The 19,021-nt window shown below is 48.4% G+C and overlaps 1 pseudogene; it reads right to left on the reverse strand.

The window, feature by feature from the left end:
* Nucleotides 1-17,023: 17,023 nt before the first annotated feature.
* Nucleotides 17,024-17,888, reverse strand: LOC147117199 (uncharacterized; annotated as a pseudogene).
* Between the last annotated feature and the right edge of the window lie 1,133 nt (nt 17,889-19,021).

Genomic DNA, 19,021 nt, shown 5'->3' on the forward strand with positions numbered 1-19,021 from the left:
GATGATGACTGCTGGCTTCCAGTAGCCATGCTCCTGGATTCTGACGGATTCTCCATTGCGCAGTGGCGGCAGTAGTCTAGCTGACCTGTCATAGTATCTCTTTTGGTGTTGCTGTCTCTGTACACGTTTTGCATGCACTTGCTTGCAGCTGACGACCTCTGGCTGCAGCTGCTGGTTAGTGCTTGGAAGGATTGAGCGAAGTCTGCGGCTCATCAACAGCTGTTCTGGTGACTTGAAGTTGTCAACCGGAGTGTTGCGGTACTCAAGGAGACTGATGTAGGGGTCTCTTTTGTCCGCTTTGGCTTTGTCCATGAGTGTTTTTGCAATCTGGACAGTTTTTTCAGCAAGGCCATTACTTTGAGGGTAATGTGGGCTTGATGTGACATGTGTGAAATCCCATACCTTGGCAAATGACTCAAACTCTTTTGATTTGTATTGGGGCCCTTTGTCTGAGACTAAGGTCTCTACAATGCCATGCCTGGCAAAGGCTGCCTTTAGCTTGTGGATCACAGCTGCAGATGTGGTGCTTTGAAGCTTGTCCAATTCAAAAAATCTGCTGTAGTAATCAACAGTCACTATGTAGTCCTCATTGTTCCATGTGAACAGGTCCGTTGCCGCAACCTGCCAGGGCCTGTCTGGGATACGGTGAGGTATCATGGGCTCTTTGACATTTGATGGGCAGCGTTCTAGACAAATGGAACATTTTCTGACAATATCCTCAATGTGTTTGCACATTCCGGGCCAAAACATAATGTCACGTGCTCTTTATTTGCATTTTTCCATGGCCATATGTCCAGCATGAATTTTTGTCAACATCTCTTCTCTGAGACTGGTAGGAATGATGATTTTCTCCCCTTTGAAAACGATTCCGTTGATTTGTGACAGTTCGTCTCTGTGGTTCCAGAATTCAGATATGCTCTGAGGGCATTTTCTCCTTTCCTCAGGCCATCCTTCATGTATGACTTTGCTCAGCAGTGTGAGTTGTGCATCTTTCTCTGTTCCTGCTTAGATCTCCTTCAGTTTTGAGTCACTCACAGGTAAGCTGTTGTACACCATGTGCACCTGCACATCCATGCCTTCACTGAGGCTGCTGTCCTGGTAGCTAAGAGACTTTCTGGAGAGCGTGTCTGCGACAGGAATGTCTTTGCCTGGACAGTGAATGATTGTGAAGTCGTACTTCTGTAGCTGAAGGATCATTCTCTGTAGCCTTGGTGGGGCTGCGGCTAGTGGTTTCCTCATGATTGACTCGAGGGGCTTGTGGTTGGATTCCACAATGACTTGTCAGCCATAGACGTATTGGTGGAAACACTTACATCGAAACAGAATTGCATATAGCTCTTTCTCGATTTGAGCATAGTTGATTTCACTGTCTGTGAGAGATCTGGAAGCGTAGCCGATGGGCTTTCCTTCTTGCAGTAATACTGCGCCTAGTCCGTACTTTGACGCGTCCACTTGTAGTCTGTGCTCTTTGTTGGGGTCGAAGTAGACAAGAACTGGTCCTGGTTCTCTGGTGATTAGGTCTTTCATTTTCTGAAATGCTGTGTCATGTTGTTTGTCCCACAGGAACTCATTGGATTGTTTGAGCAACTGACGCATGGGTGCGTTAATTTCGGAGAGGCTCGGGGCGAACTTGGCTAAGTAGTTAACCATGCCTAGTACTATCTCTAGCTCTGCGTGGTTCTTCGGCGGCTCCATCTTCTTGATGGCGGAGATTTTCTCTGGATCCGGCTTAATGCCATCAGTTGAGAGGCGATGCCCGAGATAACTGATCTCGGTGGATCCGATTATGCTTTTCTCGGGGTTGAGCCGAATACCTTTCTCCCGTGATTTTTGTAGCATCGCACGGAGGTTCCTGTCATGTTCCTCTCTATTCCTGCCATAGATGAGGATGTCGTCTACGATTGTGACTATTCCGTCGAGGCCTTCATAGGTTTTGTCGATCTTTCGCTGGAATTCATCCTGAGCTGAGACAAGACCAAATGGTAAACGCAGAAATCAATAGCGTCTAAATGGTGTGTTGAACGTGGTTAGCTTAGATGACTCTTCCGTGAGCTTGATAGTCCAGTATCCTGATCGCGCATCCATTACACTGAAGTAACGTGCTCCCATTAGCTTGGGCGTGATGTCATCTAGCATTGGTAGAGGGTAGTGAGGGCGTTTGATAGCCTTGTTCAAATCTCTGGGGTCGAGACAGACTCTGAGCTTGCCTGTACGTGGTTTTTCAGCCACTACTAACGCGTTGACCCACTCTGTCGGTTCTGTTTCCCGGACGATGATTTTTGTATTCGCCATGCTCTGCAGCTCCTCCTTCAGGCAACTACATAGAGCAAGGGGTATCCTTCTCGGTGGTCAAACCACAGGGGTTGCTGCTGTGTCAAGGTGAATAGTGCATTCACCTGGGAATAGTCCGATTCCTTTGAAAACATCAGCAAACTCCTCCATGACTGTCTGCTTCTCAACTGGTGCTGTCAATGATAGCACTAGCTTGACGAGGTCCATGTCTAAACATGCCTTTAGACCTAGCACTGGAGGTGCTTGAGTGTCAACAATGTAAAAGTCCAGCATCATGTCGCTTTCTTTGTATTTGCATTTCATCATGCATGTGCCTTTTACAATGAGCTGCTCACCCCCATAGCCGGTCAGTCTGCGTGAGGTGGGCTGTAGCTCACACTCATCCTTCAAGCTGTGATACTCACTCAGAGGAATTACATTAACCTGAGACCCAGTGTCTAGTTTAAACCTAAGCTCTGTGCCCTGTTTTCCTATCTCAATATCGGCATAGGCTTGCTCAGTCCCTGAAATCTGTTTTTTCTGTGACACAGAATCAATAAACAGTTCCTCTGCATTTGGCTCTCCATCTGGCATTTGGCTGTCACTCACTGTGTGTACTGCTTTTCCGAAAACAGTCTTGCAAACTTTAGCAAAGTGGTTCCGTTTACCACATTTAGTACATTGCCTTCCTTTGGCAGGGCAGTACTCCTTTTCTCCATGCCAGTTGTTTCCACAATATCCACAGTTTTTGAAGCATTTTATGTCTGTGTCACCCATTTTTAGAACTCTCGCTGTTCTTTCTGTTCTGAAACACGCTCTCTGGGCAGTGTTCTTTGGTGTGTGTCTATTAACTGCGTGCACTGTCTGCTCACGCGAGCTGCTCGTGGTGCCGGTTATGGTTTTCAACTGTGCTTGGGCTATCTTGTGCAATCTAGCTATGTCTATAGCTTTGCCCAGCGTTAGCCCGGACCCAACATTAAAAAGTTTCTCTCTCACTTTAGCTGAATGTATTCCAAACACGATGCGGTCTCTGACCATCTCATCTTTATCTGCATATACACAGTCTTTTACCAGCAGTTTTAACTCAGTCACTAACTGTTCAAACAACTCAATAGCTCCTTGTACTTTCTCCTGAAACTTGTACCTAGCGAATATCATGTTTGTCTTGGGCATCACATAGGCTTCAAAATGGTCAAAATAACTTTTCAGTACATTTGCTTCATCTGCGGTGAGAGACCATGTGTTAAAAATGTCTCTCCCTTTTTCTCCGATCCACAGGAGTAGATAGCTGCATCTTTCTTCCTCCCCTTTGCTTTTCAATGGACCCGAGAACATTAACTCCACGTGTTGCTTGAACTTGCACCATTCTCTATGTAAGTTCAAAGATTCCCAATTCATTCGAGGTAAGGGAGCTCCAACGATGTCCATTTCAAATCCCTGTTCTGACACCATGTCTTGTTTTGCACACTTTGTACAAAAATAATAAATTGCAGGACAACGGAGTATTACAGTTTAAACTATTTTAATGAAGCATCAGGTCTGATCTGACTCACAGCAGCACAGCACCGTGTGGACAAGATGGAGTCAGGACCCCCTGGGTCTTCTAAACAATAGCAGTCCTTACAGATGCCTGCAGGCCAATGACAACTCAGCATGTGATCACATGTGAATATAATAGGTATTCCTTACAGATGCCTGCGGGCCATTGATAAATCAATATGCAAATGTTACAGTTGGCACCTTCCTAACTGGTCACTGGTACTAGGTTCTGCAAGGCCAATGATCTGCAAGAATGCAGAGCAAATGGTACCAACTGGATCAGTGAAGCTCTGCCTGATAGTTGTCTTTAACCGGTGCCAAATCTGTCGAAACCAGAAGAGATAGCCTTCTCCAAACGGACACCCAAGGCCACAATAACAGCAGTTTGAGATGCCATAGAGGAAGGTCATCCTGATCCACGAGGTGGGGCATCTGCTGCAGTCCTGTCTGGAGCAGCCACATGCTCCAGAGTGCCCTGTAATGCTGTGAAATTCATCTCTATGGTGCCACACTTGCTAAACTTGGACCACTTCAGTTGGCCAAACAGGTGCTGCATATGGTGGGAGATTGTCTCCAGTCATTACACAATGATTCTCAGCTTCTTTTTATTAAAAACAGGACCAGTGAGATCAGGGTCCACAGGCTCTTCAGCTGAGTATTGATACCTCCTGACCCTCCACCAGGAACTCCAGGGTCCTCAGGGCGAATTCAACTTCAGCAGGGACACAACATGGGCGGTAGCAGATTGACTGCCCATTATACACCGTGATCACTTTTCCTTTCCATTTGAAGGTAAGCAGGGTGTACCAATTCGATACCGCTCATTTTGTGGCCAGGCCAAAGTTAAATTTCATCTCATCTTTCACCACCTACTCCATGTATCCTCTTATGTTTATTATCTAATTCCCCCTGGATGATTTTTTTATATTTCAGCTGGCAAGGCATTATTATCCATCTCTCATTGCCCTGACAGCATTAAAAGTCGACCATGTAGTTTGGAACTGGAGTCACATGTAGGCCAGACTTGGCAGAATTCCTCCCCTGAAAGACATTAGTGAATCAGTTGGATTTTTACAACAATTTGGCAACTTTCATGGTCATTTTCCAGATTTATTGTAGTTAATTTCACAACTTGTCATGGTGGGAATTTGAAGTCATGACCTTTGGGTTGCTAGCCTATTACCATAACCATTAATATGAGATATGGGCAAATGTTGGGCCAGAATTTTCCGGGGTGGTGGGTCGGGTGGGAAAGTTGTTACTTTTGACAGTGGGTCCCCACGTGCCTTTCCCGCATCTGTCACCACAGAGCCGACACGACTGGCAGCGGCGGGCGACCCAATTGAGATGATTAACAGCTAATACAAAAGCAAAATACTGCGGATGCTGGAAATCTGAAATAAAAACAAAATCCTGGAAATACTCAGCAGGTCAGGCAGCATTTGTGGAGAGAGAAACAGAGTTAACGTTTCAGGTCGATGACCCTTCATAGAACTCGATTCTTAGGCAGTCCCTCGGAACCGAGGATGACTTGCTTCCACATTAAAAATGAGTTTGCAGTCCAATGCGGGACCTACAGTCTCTGTCACAGGTGGGGCAGACGGTGGTTGAAGGGGGAGGTGGGTGGGGTGCTGGGGTTGACGTGCGCTCCTTGCGCTGCCTGTGCTTGGCTTCCGCTTGCTCCCAGCGAAGAGACTCGAGGTGTTTGACGCCTTCCCGGATGCTTCTCCTCCGCTTTGTGTGGTCTTGGGCCAGGGATTCCCAGGTGTCGGTGGGGATGTTACACTTTTTCAAGGAGGCTTTGAGGGTGTACTTGAAACATTTCCTCTGCCCACCTGGGGCTCTCTTGCCATGCCGGAGCTCCGAGTAGAGCGCTTGTTTTGGGAGTGGTCAAAGCTTCGATGCTGGGGATGTTGGCCTGAGCAAGAACACTGACATTGGTGCGCCTATCCTGCCAAAGGATTTGCAGGATCTTGCGGAGGCAGCGTTGGTGGTACCTCTCCAGTGCTTTGAGGTGCCTGCTGTACATGGTCCATGTCTCTGAGGCATACAGCAGGGCAGGTATCACTGCTGCTCTGTAGACCATGAGCTTGGTGCCGGGTTTGAGGTCCTGGTCTTCAAACACTCTCTTCCTCAGGCGACCGAAAGCTGCACTGGCACACTGAAGGCAGTGTTGGACTTCGTCGTCGATGTCTGCCCTTGTTGACAGTAGGCTCCTGAGGTATGGAAAGTGGTCCACGTTGTCCAAGGCCTTGTCATGGATTTTGATAATCGGGGGACAGTACTGTTTGGCGGGGGCAGGTTGGTAGAGGACCTTTGTCTTATGGATGTTTAATGTAAGGCCCATGCTCTCGTACGCTTCAGTGAAGGTGTTGACGATGGTTTGGAGTTTGTCCTCTGAGTGAGTGCAGACGCAAGCATCGTCTGCATACTGTAATTCGACGACAGAGGATGGGACGACCTTGGATCTGGACTGGAGACGACGGAGGTTGAACAGTTTCCTGTTTCTTCTGTAAATCAGCTCCACTCCAGTGGGGAGCTTACTGAGGGTGAGATGGAGCATTGTAGCAAGGAAGATCGAGAAGAGCGTTGGTGCGATGACACAGCCTTGCTTGACCCTGGTTTATATGTGAATTGGGTCTGTGGTGGAACCGTTGGTCAGGATCACAGCTTGCATGTCGTCGTGAAGCAGGCAGAGGATAGTGACAAATTTTTGAGGGCAGCCAAATTTGAGGAGGACACTCCATAATCCCTCACGGTTGACAGTGTCGAAGGCCTTTGTGAGATCCAAGAAGGCCATGTACAGCAGTTGGTGCTGTTCCCTGCATTTCTATTGTAATTGATATGTGGTGAAGATCATGTCCATTGTGCCCCTGAGTGGGCGGAATCCGCATTGCGACTCTGGGAGGGGCTCTTCGGCCACTGGGAGAAGGCGATTGAGGAAGATTCTTGCGATGGCTTTCCCTGTGGCAGACAGCAGGGAAACTCCTCTGTAATTACCGCAATCGGACTTGTCACCTTTCTTGAAGATGGTCACAATTACGGCATCTCTGAGATCCCCTGGCATGCTCTCCTCCTTCCAGATAAGAGAAATGAGTTCATTTGATTAACAGCTAGTTGCCAGACCCTTAACAGGCTTTTTTCACTTACTTTTAAAATTTAACTGCAAGGCCACGGGAACCGCGCTTCTCGGGAAGCACGTCTGTCAACCTAAGGCGGGGTTCAGTGGCCATTGCTCCAGCTGATTACTTGACAGCATCAAATGTACAGTAAAAGCTCCCACCTGACAGATGATCACTTTCCTCAGGCAGAAGCTGTTACTCAGTCCATTTCCAGCACAGATTCTGCAGGCTGCAGGTCTTTCCAGCAAAGTTTCCATCCAGTCTCACCTCATTGGAAGAACTCTCTCACCATTGACAGAATGTTTCTGTCACCTATACTTCACCTGCCAACTATTCTATCAACATGGGTGCCATTTATACTGTCTCACCTTGGTCCTCAGAATCAGACCACGATGAGCCCCAACACCAGCCACACCAGACACACCAGCAGCACCAACAACAACACCAACCTTCTCCGCAGACACCTAATGTTGCACAGGACAGAGGGCATCAGCACCCGAACACATTGCTGCCCGGGAGGCCAGAGATGGACTCATCATGGCCAGATATAGTTAAATTTACACTGTACACCCATATGGTTGCCACATGATGCGCCAGGCTGGCACCACCCCAAACCAACATCATAAAGCATCCCTACAATGTCCAAGCCATTCCTTTCACACTCATCACCATTGCGGGGGGTATCGTTATGTCTCACCATTCACTGCAACTCACTAAGCCACTTCCAAAGGTGCACACAAATCTGCCAAAGAACGCAAAGTGTTGAAAATAAAGATTTTTATGTTTGACACAACATTAACAGAAATTTTACATAAACATTGGATAAAACACCCAAGTGGCTACCCTTATGTGTTGTTAGTTGGTATGATTGCACTAGGATGAGGGTGAGTGTGAGGGGTGGCTAGTGAGATGGGGATGTGATAATGTAGATAGAGAGAGAGGGTTGGGTGGAGGTGCAAGGTATGTTGGTGTGAGTAATGATGTGCAGGAGTAGGGTTGGGAAGGCAGAGTGATGGGGATGTGATGAGAGGCACAGCAGGATGAAGTTGAGTGTGGCTTTGTACTAACGTTTCTGACCTAATGAGATCATTGAAACGTTTGCGGCACTGCACCCAGGTCCTCCTGAACACATCCCTGCTTGTGACCTCCTCTGCAATCTGCAACCAGGCTGTTTTGGTCTCCTGGGGAAGTCTCTTCCACCCTTCAGAAGGGAAGAGGACCTCCCTGCGTGCTGTGACTCCCTCCATAAGCATATGGAGGGAGTCATCGGAGAACCTGGGTGCAGCCCTCTGCCTCTGTGCAATCATTGTCAGTGTTTGCAGCACGCCAATGCTGTAGTGCACTGGCAGCACTATGCTAGATTAAATGTCAAATGTAATGTGGCCATGGTCCCTTTAAAGATCCCGGCTGAAAATGGGTCATGAATGACATCACCAGACCCGCTCCATTTAATTGGGCTGGGTAACGCATTGGGCGGGCTTAATAGACCCTATTAAGGGAAAGTAATTTTCAGCAGTGGGATGGAGCCAACAGTGGGGTCGGGACCCGCCATGCCGATCGCCTGCATCGGACCCACTGAGGTAGGCAAAATTCTGGCCATTGTCTGCGAGAGGGTGAATGACCTGATACTTACAGGGCCTGTAGCAGAGAGGTCTGGGGCATCTTCTTCTTCCTCCTCTGTTTCTTCATGTTCTCTTTCATCTAGAGAAGGTGGAAAAGAGGTTGGAATGGAAGGTGGAGGAACAGGCACTTTCAAGAGAAGTCACAACATGAACTGCTCGCAGGAAGGTTTACTATGATCCTGCAGCAACAGATGATACAGCACCAGAATGTCATGAGACACCACCTTCCCACTAACCATCAATAACCTCCTTTGCTATGTGTCTCACCAGCAGTGGGACAGCTTCCTTCACATAGAAGGTCAGAAACCTGATTCGGGGTTCAGGAAACACGTCAGTAAAGCAGGGGGACAATTGAGCGGCACTTCATGGAGAGGGTTAAAACGTCAGGAGTCCGGATATAAATAAAGGCTCAGTGCTCACAATTGCTTTCTCAGTTGCCTCTGGGAAACAGTGTGGTAAGAGTGCTGGTTGTGAGAGACTTACTTGTATTGTTTGGAGCTGTTCACACAGGGAACATCAGGATGGGTGGTGTCATGGCTGCTTTTGATTGGACTTCAGATGAAGAAGACAATCAGCATCCACAGTAGCAAGGACGTGCTGTGGAAGGAGCTGCAGGTGGACAGCAAAGAGAGCAGCAGCAGCGAGGGGAGGAACAGAGACGTTGAGTTTGCATAGGAGGAACTACCCACTTAAAAGAGTGTACAGATAGATGCTCAGCTTCCTTGACCTCTCTGAAGAGCAATGCTTCTGGAGGCTCAGATTGTCACATCAGGTGGTCGCAGACATCCGCAGCCTCCTAGAAGAAGACCTGTTCCCTGCTGGACCTGGTGGCCATGTCTTACCACTAACTATGAAAGTGTAATGGTGTGGAGATGCCGGAGTTGGACTGGGGTGGACAAATGTAAGAAGTCACACAACACCAGGTTATAGTCCAACAGTTTTATTTGAAATCACAAGCTTTCAGAGCGCTGCTCCTTTGTCAGGTGAAGTGGAGAAAAGCATAAAGACACAGTTTATATAGTCAGAGAATGCCAGATGATTACAGGTAATCTTTCTAACTGCCATTCATCACACCTTGGCAGAGAGATAATCACAGCGATCAAAGGTGTGAATGGTGTCCAAACAGGTTAGTCAGGAAAACATTACATCAAAGAACAATGAGGTGGGATCACAAGGGGTCAAATGTCTGTATGAAAAACAAAAAACAGACAAAAAAACATTTTTTTTTTTGCTGGAAATCACAGCAGGTCCGGCTGCATCTGTGTAGAGAGAACAAGCCAATGACGACTCGAGTCTGGATGACCCTGCATCAGGTGGGGTTACATGTAGCGTGACATGAACCCAAGATCGTGGTTGAGGCCGTCCTCATGAGTGCGGGACTTGGCTATCAGTTTCTGCTCGACGATTTTGCGTTGTCGTGTGTCTCGAAGGCCGCCTTGGAGAATGTTTACCCGACGATCGGAGGCTGAATGTCCTTGACTGCTGAAGTGTTCCCCGACTGGGAGGGAACACTCCTGCCTGGCGATTGCTGCGCGGTGTCCGTTCATCCGTTGTCGCAGTGTCTGCATGGTCTCGCCGATGTACCATGCTCCGGGGCATCCTTTCCTGCAACGTATGAGGTAGACAACATTGGCCGAGTCACATGAGTATGTACCATGTACCTGGTGGGTGGTGTCCTCACGTGTGATGATGGTATCTGTGTTGATGATCTGGCATGTCTTGCAGAGGTTGCCGTGGCAGGGTTGTGTGGTGTCGTGGTCGCTGTTCTCCTGAAAGCTGGGTAATTTGCTGCGAACGATGGTCTGTTTGAGGTTAGGCAGCTGTTTGAAGGCGAGTAGTGGAGGCGTGGGGATGGCCTTAGCGAGGTGTTCGTCGTCATTGATGACATTTTGAAGGCTGCGAAGAACATGGCGTAGTTTCTCCGCTCCGGGGAAGTACTGGACGACGAAGGGTACTCTGTTGGTTGTGTCCCGTGTTTGTCTTCTGAGGAGGTCTATGCGATTTTTTGCTGTGGCCCGTCGGAACTGTCAATCAATGAGTCGAGCGTCATATCCCGTTCTTACGAGGGCATCTTTCAGCGTCTGTAGGTGTCCATCGCATTCCTCCTCGTCTGAGCAGATCCTGTGTATTCGCAGGGCTTGTCCATAGGGGATGGCTTCTTTAACGTGATTAGGGTGGAAGCTGGAGAAGTGGAGCGTCCTCGGCCAATGTTGTCTACCTCATACGTTGCAGGAAAGGATGCCCCGGAGCATGGTACATCGGCGAGACCATGCAGACACTGCGGCAACAGATGAACGGACACCGCGTAGCAATCGCCAGGCAGGAGTGTTCCCTCCCAGTCGGGGAACACTTCAGCAGTCAAGGACATTCAGCCTCCGATCTTCGGGTAAGCATTCTCCAAGGTGGCCTTCGAGACACACGACAACGCAAAATTGTCGAGCAGAAACTGATAGCCAAGTTCCACACTCATGAGGACGGCCTCAACCGCGATCTTGGGTTCATGTCACGCTACATGTAACCCCACCTGACGTAGGGTCACCCAGACTCGAGTCGTCGTTGGCTTGTTCTCTCTACACAGATGCGGCCGGACCTGCTGTGATTTCCAGCCAAAAAAAATGTTTTTTTGTCTGTTTTTTGTTTTTCATACAGACCCCAGCATCTGCAACATTTGACCCCTTGTGACCACACCTCATTGTTCTTTGATGTAATGTTTTCCTGACTAACCTGTTTGGACACCATTCACACCTTTGATCGCTGTGATTATCTCTCTGCCGAGGTGTGATAAATGGCAGTTAGAAAGATTACCTGTAATCATCTGGCATTCTCTGACTATATAAGCTGTGTCTTTATGCATCTCTCCACTTCACCTGATGAAGGAGCAGCGCTCCGAAAGCTTGTGATTTCAAATAAAACTGTTGGACTATAACCTGGTGTTGTGTGACTTCTTACATATGAAAGTGTAAGTAATTTATGTTGGGTTTGGACTTTGATACTCAGAGACTAGAGGGAGCCTTGTTCCAAAGTATATATGTTCATTATACTTATAAAAGAAACTACAATACAAGAAGTTAGAATACAAAAGGTTATACTTATCAAACAGTTAAACAGTGAATAAGACATTAATATACAAATTGACTAATATCTACAAGGTTCCAAGGTGATCAGACTCTGTGGGCTCGATTTTGTCAATGGGGAGCTTTTGGAGGCGGGACTCCTACCTTTTGGGTTTTAGTCCCGCCTCCATCGACTTGTGGCCGACCCACACTACTTTCCCTTGATTGACCTTGTTAAGCCCGCCCAGCAGGCCAAGTAAGGGACACCTGGTTACTGGTGACGTCAGCGATTGACATTTTGGGCTGGATTTTCATTGAAGAGTCGGGTTGGAGGCGGGACTACAACTTTTGGGGTTGTAGTCCCGCCTCCATCGAGTTGTAGCCAACCCACGCGATTTTGACTTGATTGACCTTGTTGAGCCCGCCCAGCGGACTCAGCAGGCCAATTAAGAGCCAACCAGCAACAGGTGATATCACAGATCGATATTTCATCTGTCAAGACCTTTTGACAGATGAAATATCAGCGTTTCACAGCTCTTTGAAGCTGTCAAACACTGACAATCTGTACTCTAAGTTAATTCCTTCCTCTCAGGATGATTTAGAGATCTCCCCGGAACAGAAAGCTGAATGCTGCAATTTTTGACAGATCGCAGCCATTCTGCTTTCTTTGCCGGTGAGACGAGGGACTCCCGAGACCTGAAGGAAGGAAGGCTGTAAAGGTAAGTAAAACTTCTTTAAGCACTTTAAACACACCAAACACACTTACCTCTGCACTCATGCACCCATCACTCACCTGAACACCGGACATCTCGACCCCGCCAAGCCCTTCAACCCGACGGTCCACCTCGCTAACTTGGCGTGGTTTGGAGCTGTTGGGAATCCCACATTCCACCAATGAAAATAGGGATTAGTCTAAAAACTGCCTGTTAACTACCTGTTAACAGGCAGTTAATTGGCACTAATCCCCTTCTCACCTCGGAGAGGCAGGTCCCAGTGCGGGGCAGGTACCCACCACCTGGGACATTGGCATGGAGGCAGGTTGGGGGCGGGATAGAAACATAGAAACATAGAAGATAGGAGCAGGAGTAGGCTATTCGGCCCTTCGAGCCTGCTCCGCCATTCAACGAGATCATGGCTGATCATCCAAACCCTAGCACCCGGTCCCTACACCGACAGCCATTCCACCCAAGCCCTATCCCCGTAACCCCGTAACCCCACGTATTTAATCCCCCCTAACACTAAGGGCCAATTTTTTATTTTTTTTTATCATAGCCAATCAACCTAACCCGCACATCTTTGGACTGTGGGAGGAAACCGGAGCACCCGGAGGAAACCCACGCAAACACGGGGAGAATGTGCAAACTCCACACAGACAGTCACCCGGGGCTGGATTTGAACCCGGGTCCCTGGCGCTGTGAGGCAACAGTGCTAACCACTATGCCACCGTGCTGCCTGGGATGGGTTCCTGCCCCCCGATTCTGCAATTTTCCCACCACTCCCGCCTCCAAACCCGCCTCCTCGGGGCTTGGAAAATCGAGCCCTGTGTCTTGCCTTTACACTTGAGAGTGTCATAGTTCCGCTCCAAGAATATTCTAATAATATAGGCTTTGAGTCTTCCTTATATACATTAAAAAGACACCCTTATTCCTAAGGTCCTTGCGGCCCTGAGAGGCCTCCCATCAATCGTGTTCTCTGTCTTTAACCTAACAGTCATCCGTTTTACAATGCGTCCTAAATGACATACAATACCTGACATCTGACCCTACAAGCCTTCCTTAAACCATCCTTATAAACATAAGATAACAAAAATGAATGGGTGCCTCATTACTTGGAATACTCAAAGGACAGGCTTGACTAGACAAGGTTTGAATCTTTAGCTGCCTAATTGTTAATGATGCAGTGTTTATATAGAAAGCCTTATTCTAAAATGGAAGCCTGCAAAACTAGCTTGCTGACAGAAAGTCACCACCGCTATCAATTTTTTTTGCTCTGGTTCTTTCCACGGCACTACCGGAGAATTATCTGGGTTCTCACAATCAGCTGCACATAAATGCTTAAGGCAGGTCACTAATGGATTGTTTGCCAAGGCTGGGAGGTATGTAAACTTCCCCCGTGATGACAATAACCAGAATGAGTGGGCATAGAAACATAGAAACATAGAAGATAGGAGCAGGAGTAGGCCATTCAGCCCCTCAAGCCTGCTCCGCCATTCAATGAGATCATGGCTGATCATCCAAACTCAGTACCCTGTCCCTGCCTTCTCCCCATATCCCTTGATCCCTTTAGCCTTAAGAAATATATCTAACTCCTTCTTGAATATATTTAATGAATTGGCCTCAACTGTCTTCTGCCTTCTCACATTTCTGGCTGGCTTCCCACAGGTGCAGGGTGCCATTGATTATACATCCATGGCAATCCAATGACCTACAGATCAACCAGGAGTATTTGTCAACCACAAGGGATTTCATTCCTTCAATGTTCAGCTGATCTGCAACTGCAAGGTGACCCATTGTTTCAGCCTGTTCTTGCCCCACGGAACTTATCTCTTCCTATCTTGACTCTATCTTTTCTCCCCTTGTCCATTCCCTTCCCACATACATCCGCGACTCTTCGGACGCCCTCCGCTACTTTAACAGTTTCCAGTTTCCTGGCCCCAACCGCTTCATTTTCACCATGGACGCACAATCCCTCTACACCTCCATCCCCCACCCGGATGGCCTGAGGGCGCTCCGCTTCTTCCTTGAACAGAGGCCCGACCAGTCCCCATCCACCACCACCCTCCTCCGCCTGGCTGAATTTGTTCTCACATTGAACAACTTCTCCTTTAACTCCACTCATTTCCTCCAAATCAAAGGTGTTGCCATGGGTACCCGCATGGGTCCTAGCTATGCCTGCCCTTTCGTGGGCTATGTGGAACAATCTTTGTTCCAGTCCTACTCGGGTCCCCTCCCTCACCTCTTTTTCCAATACATTGATGACTGTATCGGTGCCGTTTCCTGCTCTCGTCCCGAACTTGACAATTTCATTCACTTTGCCTCCAATTTCCACCCTTCCCTCACCTTCACATGGTCCATCTCTGACTCTTCCCTTCCCTTCCTCGACTTCTCCGTCTCCATCTCTGGGGATAGGTTATCGACCAATATTCACTACAAGCCCACTGACTCCCACAGCTACCTGGACTACACTTCCTCCTACCCCGCTTCCTGTAAGGACTCTATTCCATTCTCCCAGTTTCTCCGCCTCTGCCGTATCTGCTCCGACGATGCCACCTTCCACACCAGTGCTTCAGATATGTCTTCCTTTTTCCGCAACCAAGGATTCCCCTCTACCGTGATTGACACTGCCCTCGACCGTGTCGGTTCTATCTCCCGCACTTCTGCCCTCACCCCTGCCCCTCCCTCCCGGAACCACGATAGGGTTCCCCTTGTCCTCACCTTTCACCCCACCAGCCTCCACATTCAACGGATCATCCTCCGGCATTTCCGCTACCTCCAAAATGATCCCACCACCAAACGTATCTTCCCCTCCCCTCCCCTTTCAGCATTCCGCAAGGACCGCTCCCTCCAAGACACCCTAGTCCACTCCTCTATCACCCCAAACAGCCCTTCCCCTTTGCCTGGCACCTTCCCGTGCAAGCGGAGGAGATGTAACACCTGCCCCTATACCTCCCCACTTCCCACTGTCCAGGGCCCCAAACACCCCTTCCAGGTGAAACAGCGATTTACTTGTACTTCTTGCAATCTAGTATATTGTATTCGCTGCTCACGATGTGGTCTCCTCTACATTGGGGAGACCAAACGCAGATTGGGTGACCGCTTTGCGGAACACCTCCGTTCAGTCCGTACGGGTGACCCCAAGCTTCCGGTCGCCTGTCATTTTAATTCAACGCTCCATTCCCACTCTGACCTCACCATCCTTGGCCTCTTGTATTGTTCCACGGAAGCTCAACGTAAACTCGAGGAACAGCACCTCATCTTTCGATTAGGCACTCTGCAGCCTTCTGGACTCAATATCGAGTTCAACAATTTCAGATCATAACCTCAGCCCCTATTTCATTTTTTCTTGTAGTTTTTCCACTCCTTTCCCCCCCCCCCCCGCCCCTTTCCTTTTGTTTCGCTCTCACACCTGGCAGCTATCCCTTGCCCTGCCAGTACACTTTACACCCAATCTCAGCCTATTACCATCTCGTCTAGCTTCTAACACCTTTTATTATCTCTTTTGTTTCTTTTATTCTTTTGTCCGATCGCAGCCCTGCCTCCGATCTATCTTTTCTTTCCAGTTTTGAAGAAGGGTTCGACCCGAAACGTCAACTCAAATTTCTGTCCACGGATGTTGCCTGACCTGCTGAGTTTTTCCAGCATTTTCTGTTGTTATTTCGGATTTCCAACACCTGCAGTATTTTGCTATCGTACTAATGTTCATGCAGGCCTGTGCTAGATTGCCTGGGAGCTGCCTTGATGCTTTCATACTGTGTCAGTCCAACATCCCTGACCTGTTCGAGCCTGGAAGTACCCTTAAGGGGTGGCTGCTAGACAACAAAGGATACCCCCTTCAACCCTGGCTGCTGACACCTCTGAGGAACCCCACCAGTGAATCTCAAGAGCACTATAATAACAGCCATATGACAACCAGATGCATCATTGAGCAAGCCATCGGCACACTTAAGATGTGTTTCAGGTGCCTGGACATGTCTGGATGCGCCCTTCCGTGCTCGCCAGCGAGCGTCTCTAGGATAATCATTGTGTGCTGCATTCTGCACAACATTGCGCAGCAGCAAGGACTAGAGGAGGAACAAACCACTCAGCTCTCTTCATCTAATGAGGATTCCAATGGAGAGGAGGATGAGGAGGACAAGGAAGAGAAGGAAGATGATGGGGCCCCCAATGTCGGACCAGCTGATCACATTGCTGCTCGGGATGCCAGGGATGGCCTAATACCTTGAAGGTTCAGTTAGTTACTCACACTGAACCAAAGTAACTATCACACAATCTTCCCTTTAATTTTTATTGGGTGCATGGCCCCTTTAAGGGGCTGCGTGGCCCATTCAAAATACCGTGCATATGTGTTTTTTCCCTGTTGTGAAGCCAGCAAGCTACCTGTGCGGGACCACCAGAGCACTGCACAGCTGCACAGATTAACAGGAACATTGATGTCACATCTTCTGCTCTTCATCCCCACCCGCACTGACACAAATCAGTCCTGCAAGCAATCATCCACCCATTGCACATGCACCAATTGGTCTAAGTCAATTCATGTGTTCACGTTCATCACCAAGCAACTGAAAATTCGAGTTGGCATTCGTCAGTAAAGAATGGTGAACACAGGAAAGTGGTGCAAATTAATAAATTTTATGTGAATAAATAAATGAAACTTACAAAGACGACATTTTCACAAACACCCATGTGCAAACCCTCGGTTAACTACAAAGCTTTTCTTTTCCTTCCCTAGTGCTCCAACGTGGTGCAACCCCTGTGGCTTCAGCAGAAGTAGAGGCAGGCTGCTCTGACCCCTGCTCTGACATCTGGGATGCTCGCAGCCGCCGGCCTCTGGGAGTTGGCCCCACCATAGACTGCTCCACTTGCACCTGTGCAGTGGCAGACTCGGTGATCGGGTGAGGAGGCAGCATGTCAGGTATTGGTGCCCACTTCCATGTCCCCTTTCGCCATCATCCCTTTCTTGGGCCAGTGCTACGTCGCTCCTCCCTCCCTGTAGGAGAGCATCTTGGAGCAGAGCAGTGATATGTGGGAAGGCCAAGGCTAAGGTATCTGTCATCCTGTTTGAGGTGGCAGAAACTTTGGCATCCATAGTTTGGACGACCGAGGTCAGGGCCTACACGGACTGATTAGTGTGCTGCAATTCAAGCTCCACTCTATCCTCACAATGGCTTTCGACATCATTCCACAAGTGCTTGAGCTGGACTCCTCCATCCTCTGTGCTATTGTGGAAAGTCTGCCTGGCATGACTGCCAGTATCTTGCATATTTTCTGCTGACCCTCTATCATTCTCTTTTTCATTGATGGCATCCAGGGTTCAGGATCTGTGTTCAGCTGAGCAGAGCTTGGAGAGGGCTGTGGCCTTCGACATGGACTCTCCACTGCTGACCCTGCCACCACTCTCTGCTCATGCTCACTTGTGAACTGTGAGCCACTAGGTGAGATCCCACCTAACTCTCTAACAGGACCCACTGAGGCACTCGTATCTGCGCTGGTGCCTGCTAAACATAGGTCCTGTGACAGTGTACCCACAGAAGGAATCAGCTCCTCTGAGGAAACGTTGTCCATAAGGGACACGGGCTGCTGTCCTTCACGTGATGGCCCTGGAGGAGAGAAGATTTAGTCATGGGAATGTAAAAATGTTGAAATTCAGCATAATTAAGGTGCTGAAATTAAGTCAGCATGACTTAATTCTACTCTCAATCATCAGCAAAATGATAGAAGGTATTGTCGATAGTGCTATCAAGTGGCGCTTACTCACCATAAGAACATAAGAACATAAGAAATAGGAGCAGGAGTAGGCCAATCGGCCCCTCGAGCCTGCTCCGCCATTCAATAAGATCATGGCTGATCTGATCCTAACCGCCAATCTACTATCACAGAACCATCTCCTGAATCTAACAGAATTTGACACATGAAATAGGAGCAGGATCAGGCTACACGGCCCCTGGGCCCGCTCCGCTACCCACAGGGCCATGTCCGATCCGAACCTAGACTCATGTCCAAATTCCTGCCCGCTCCCCGTAACCCTTAATTCCCTTTACTTCTAGGAAACTGTCTATTTCTGTTTTAAATTTATGTAATGATGTAGCTTCTACAACTTTTTGGGGCAGCATATTCCATGGACCTACCACCCTCTGAGTGAAGTAGTTCCTCCTCATCTCAGTTTTGAAAGAGCAGCCCCTTATTCTAAGACTATGCCCCCTAGTTCTAGTGTAATACCCACTGGAAATGTTATGTACGCTAAGTATAGTTATCAATCTTTAACTTCGACACTGTATTATCATTGTTATAAATCCCTGGGTTAAAGTTGCCTATGTGGAGGTACGGCAAGAACTTTTAAGGACACAATGTGACTAACAGCATACTTTCCATAATTCTGCACCAGTATCAACTGTTGCAGACAGTGAGGCTGCGCAGTCTCCAGGCAGAAATCCCAGGAGGAAGGGGTGGAGTCGGGGTTTTTCGAGCGGGAAAAACGCGAGCGACTGGAAGAAAAGAGGGCAGGAGCTCTGAAAAGAGGGCTCAGGAGGCAAATGGCTGCCGCATCCCGTCCCGGGCTTCCAAACTCGGCCGCCGCCCTTCGTATTAGTAGCTCTGCATCCAGAACTCAAAGTGGGATTCAGTGATCGTGAAGAGAATTCAACGAAGGGGTTCAGAGTTGTAAGTCTTGCAGACATTATACATACCATGAGCTCCAA

This window comes from Somniosus microcephalus, chromosome 5, assembly GCF_052327205.1.
Source record: "Somniosus microcephalus isolate GS21.2 chromosome 5, FLI_Smic_1.0, whole genome shotgun sequence".
Taxonomy (NCBI): Eukaryota; Metazoa; Chordata; class Chondrichthyes; order Squaliformes; family Somniosidae; genus Somniosus; species Somniosus microcephalus.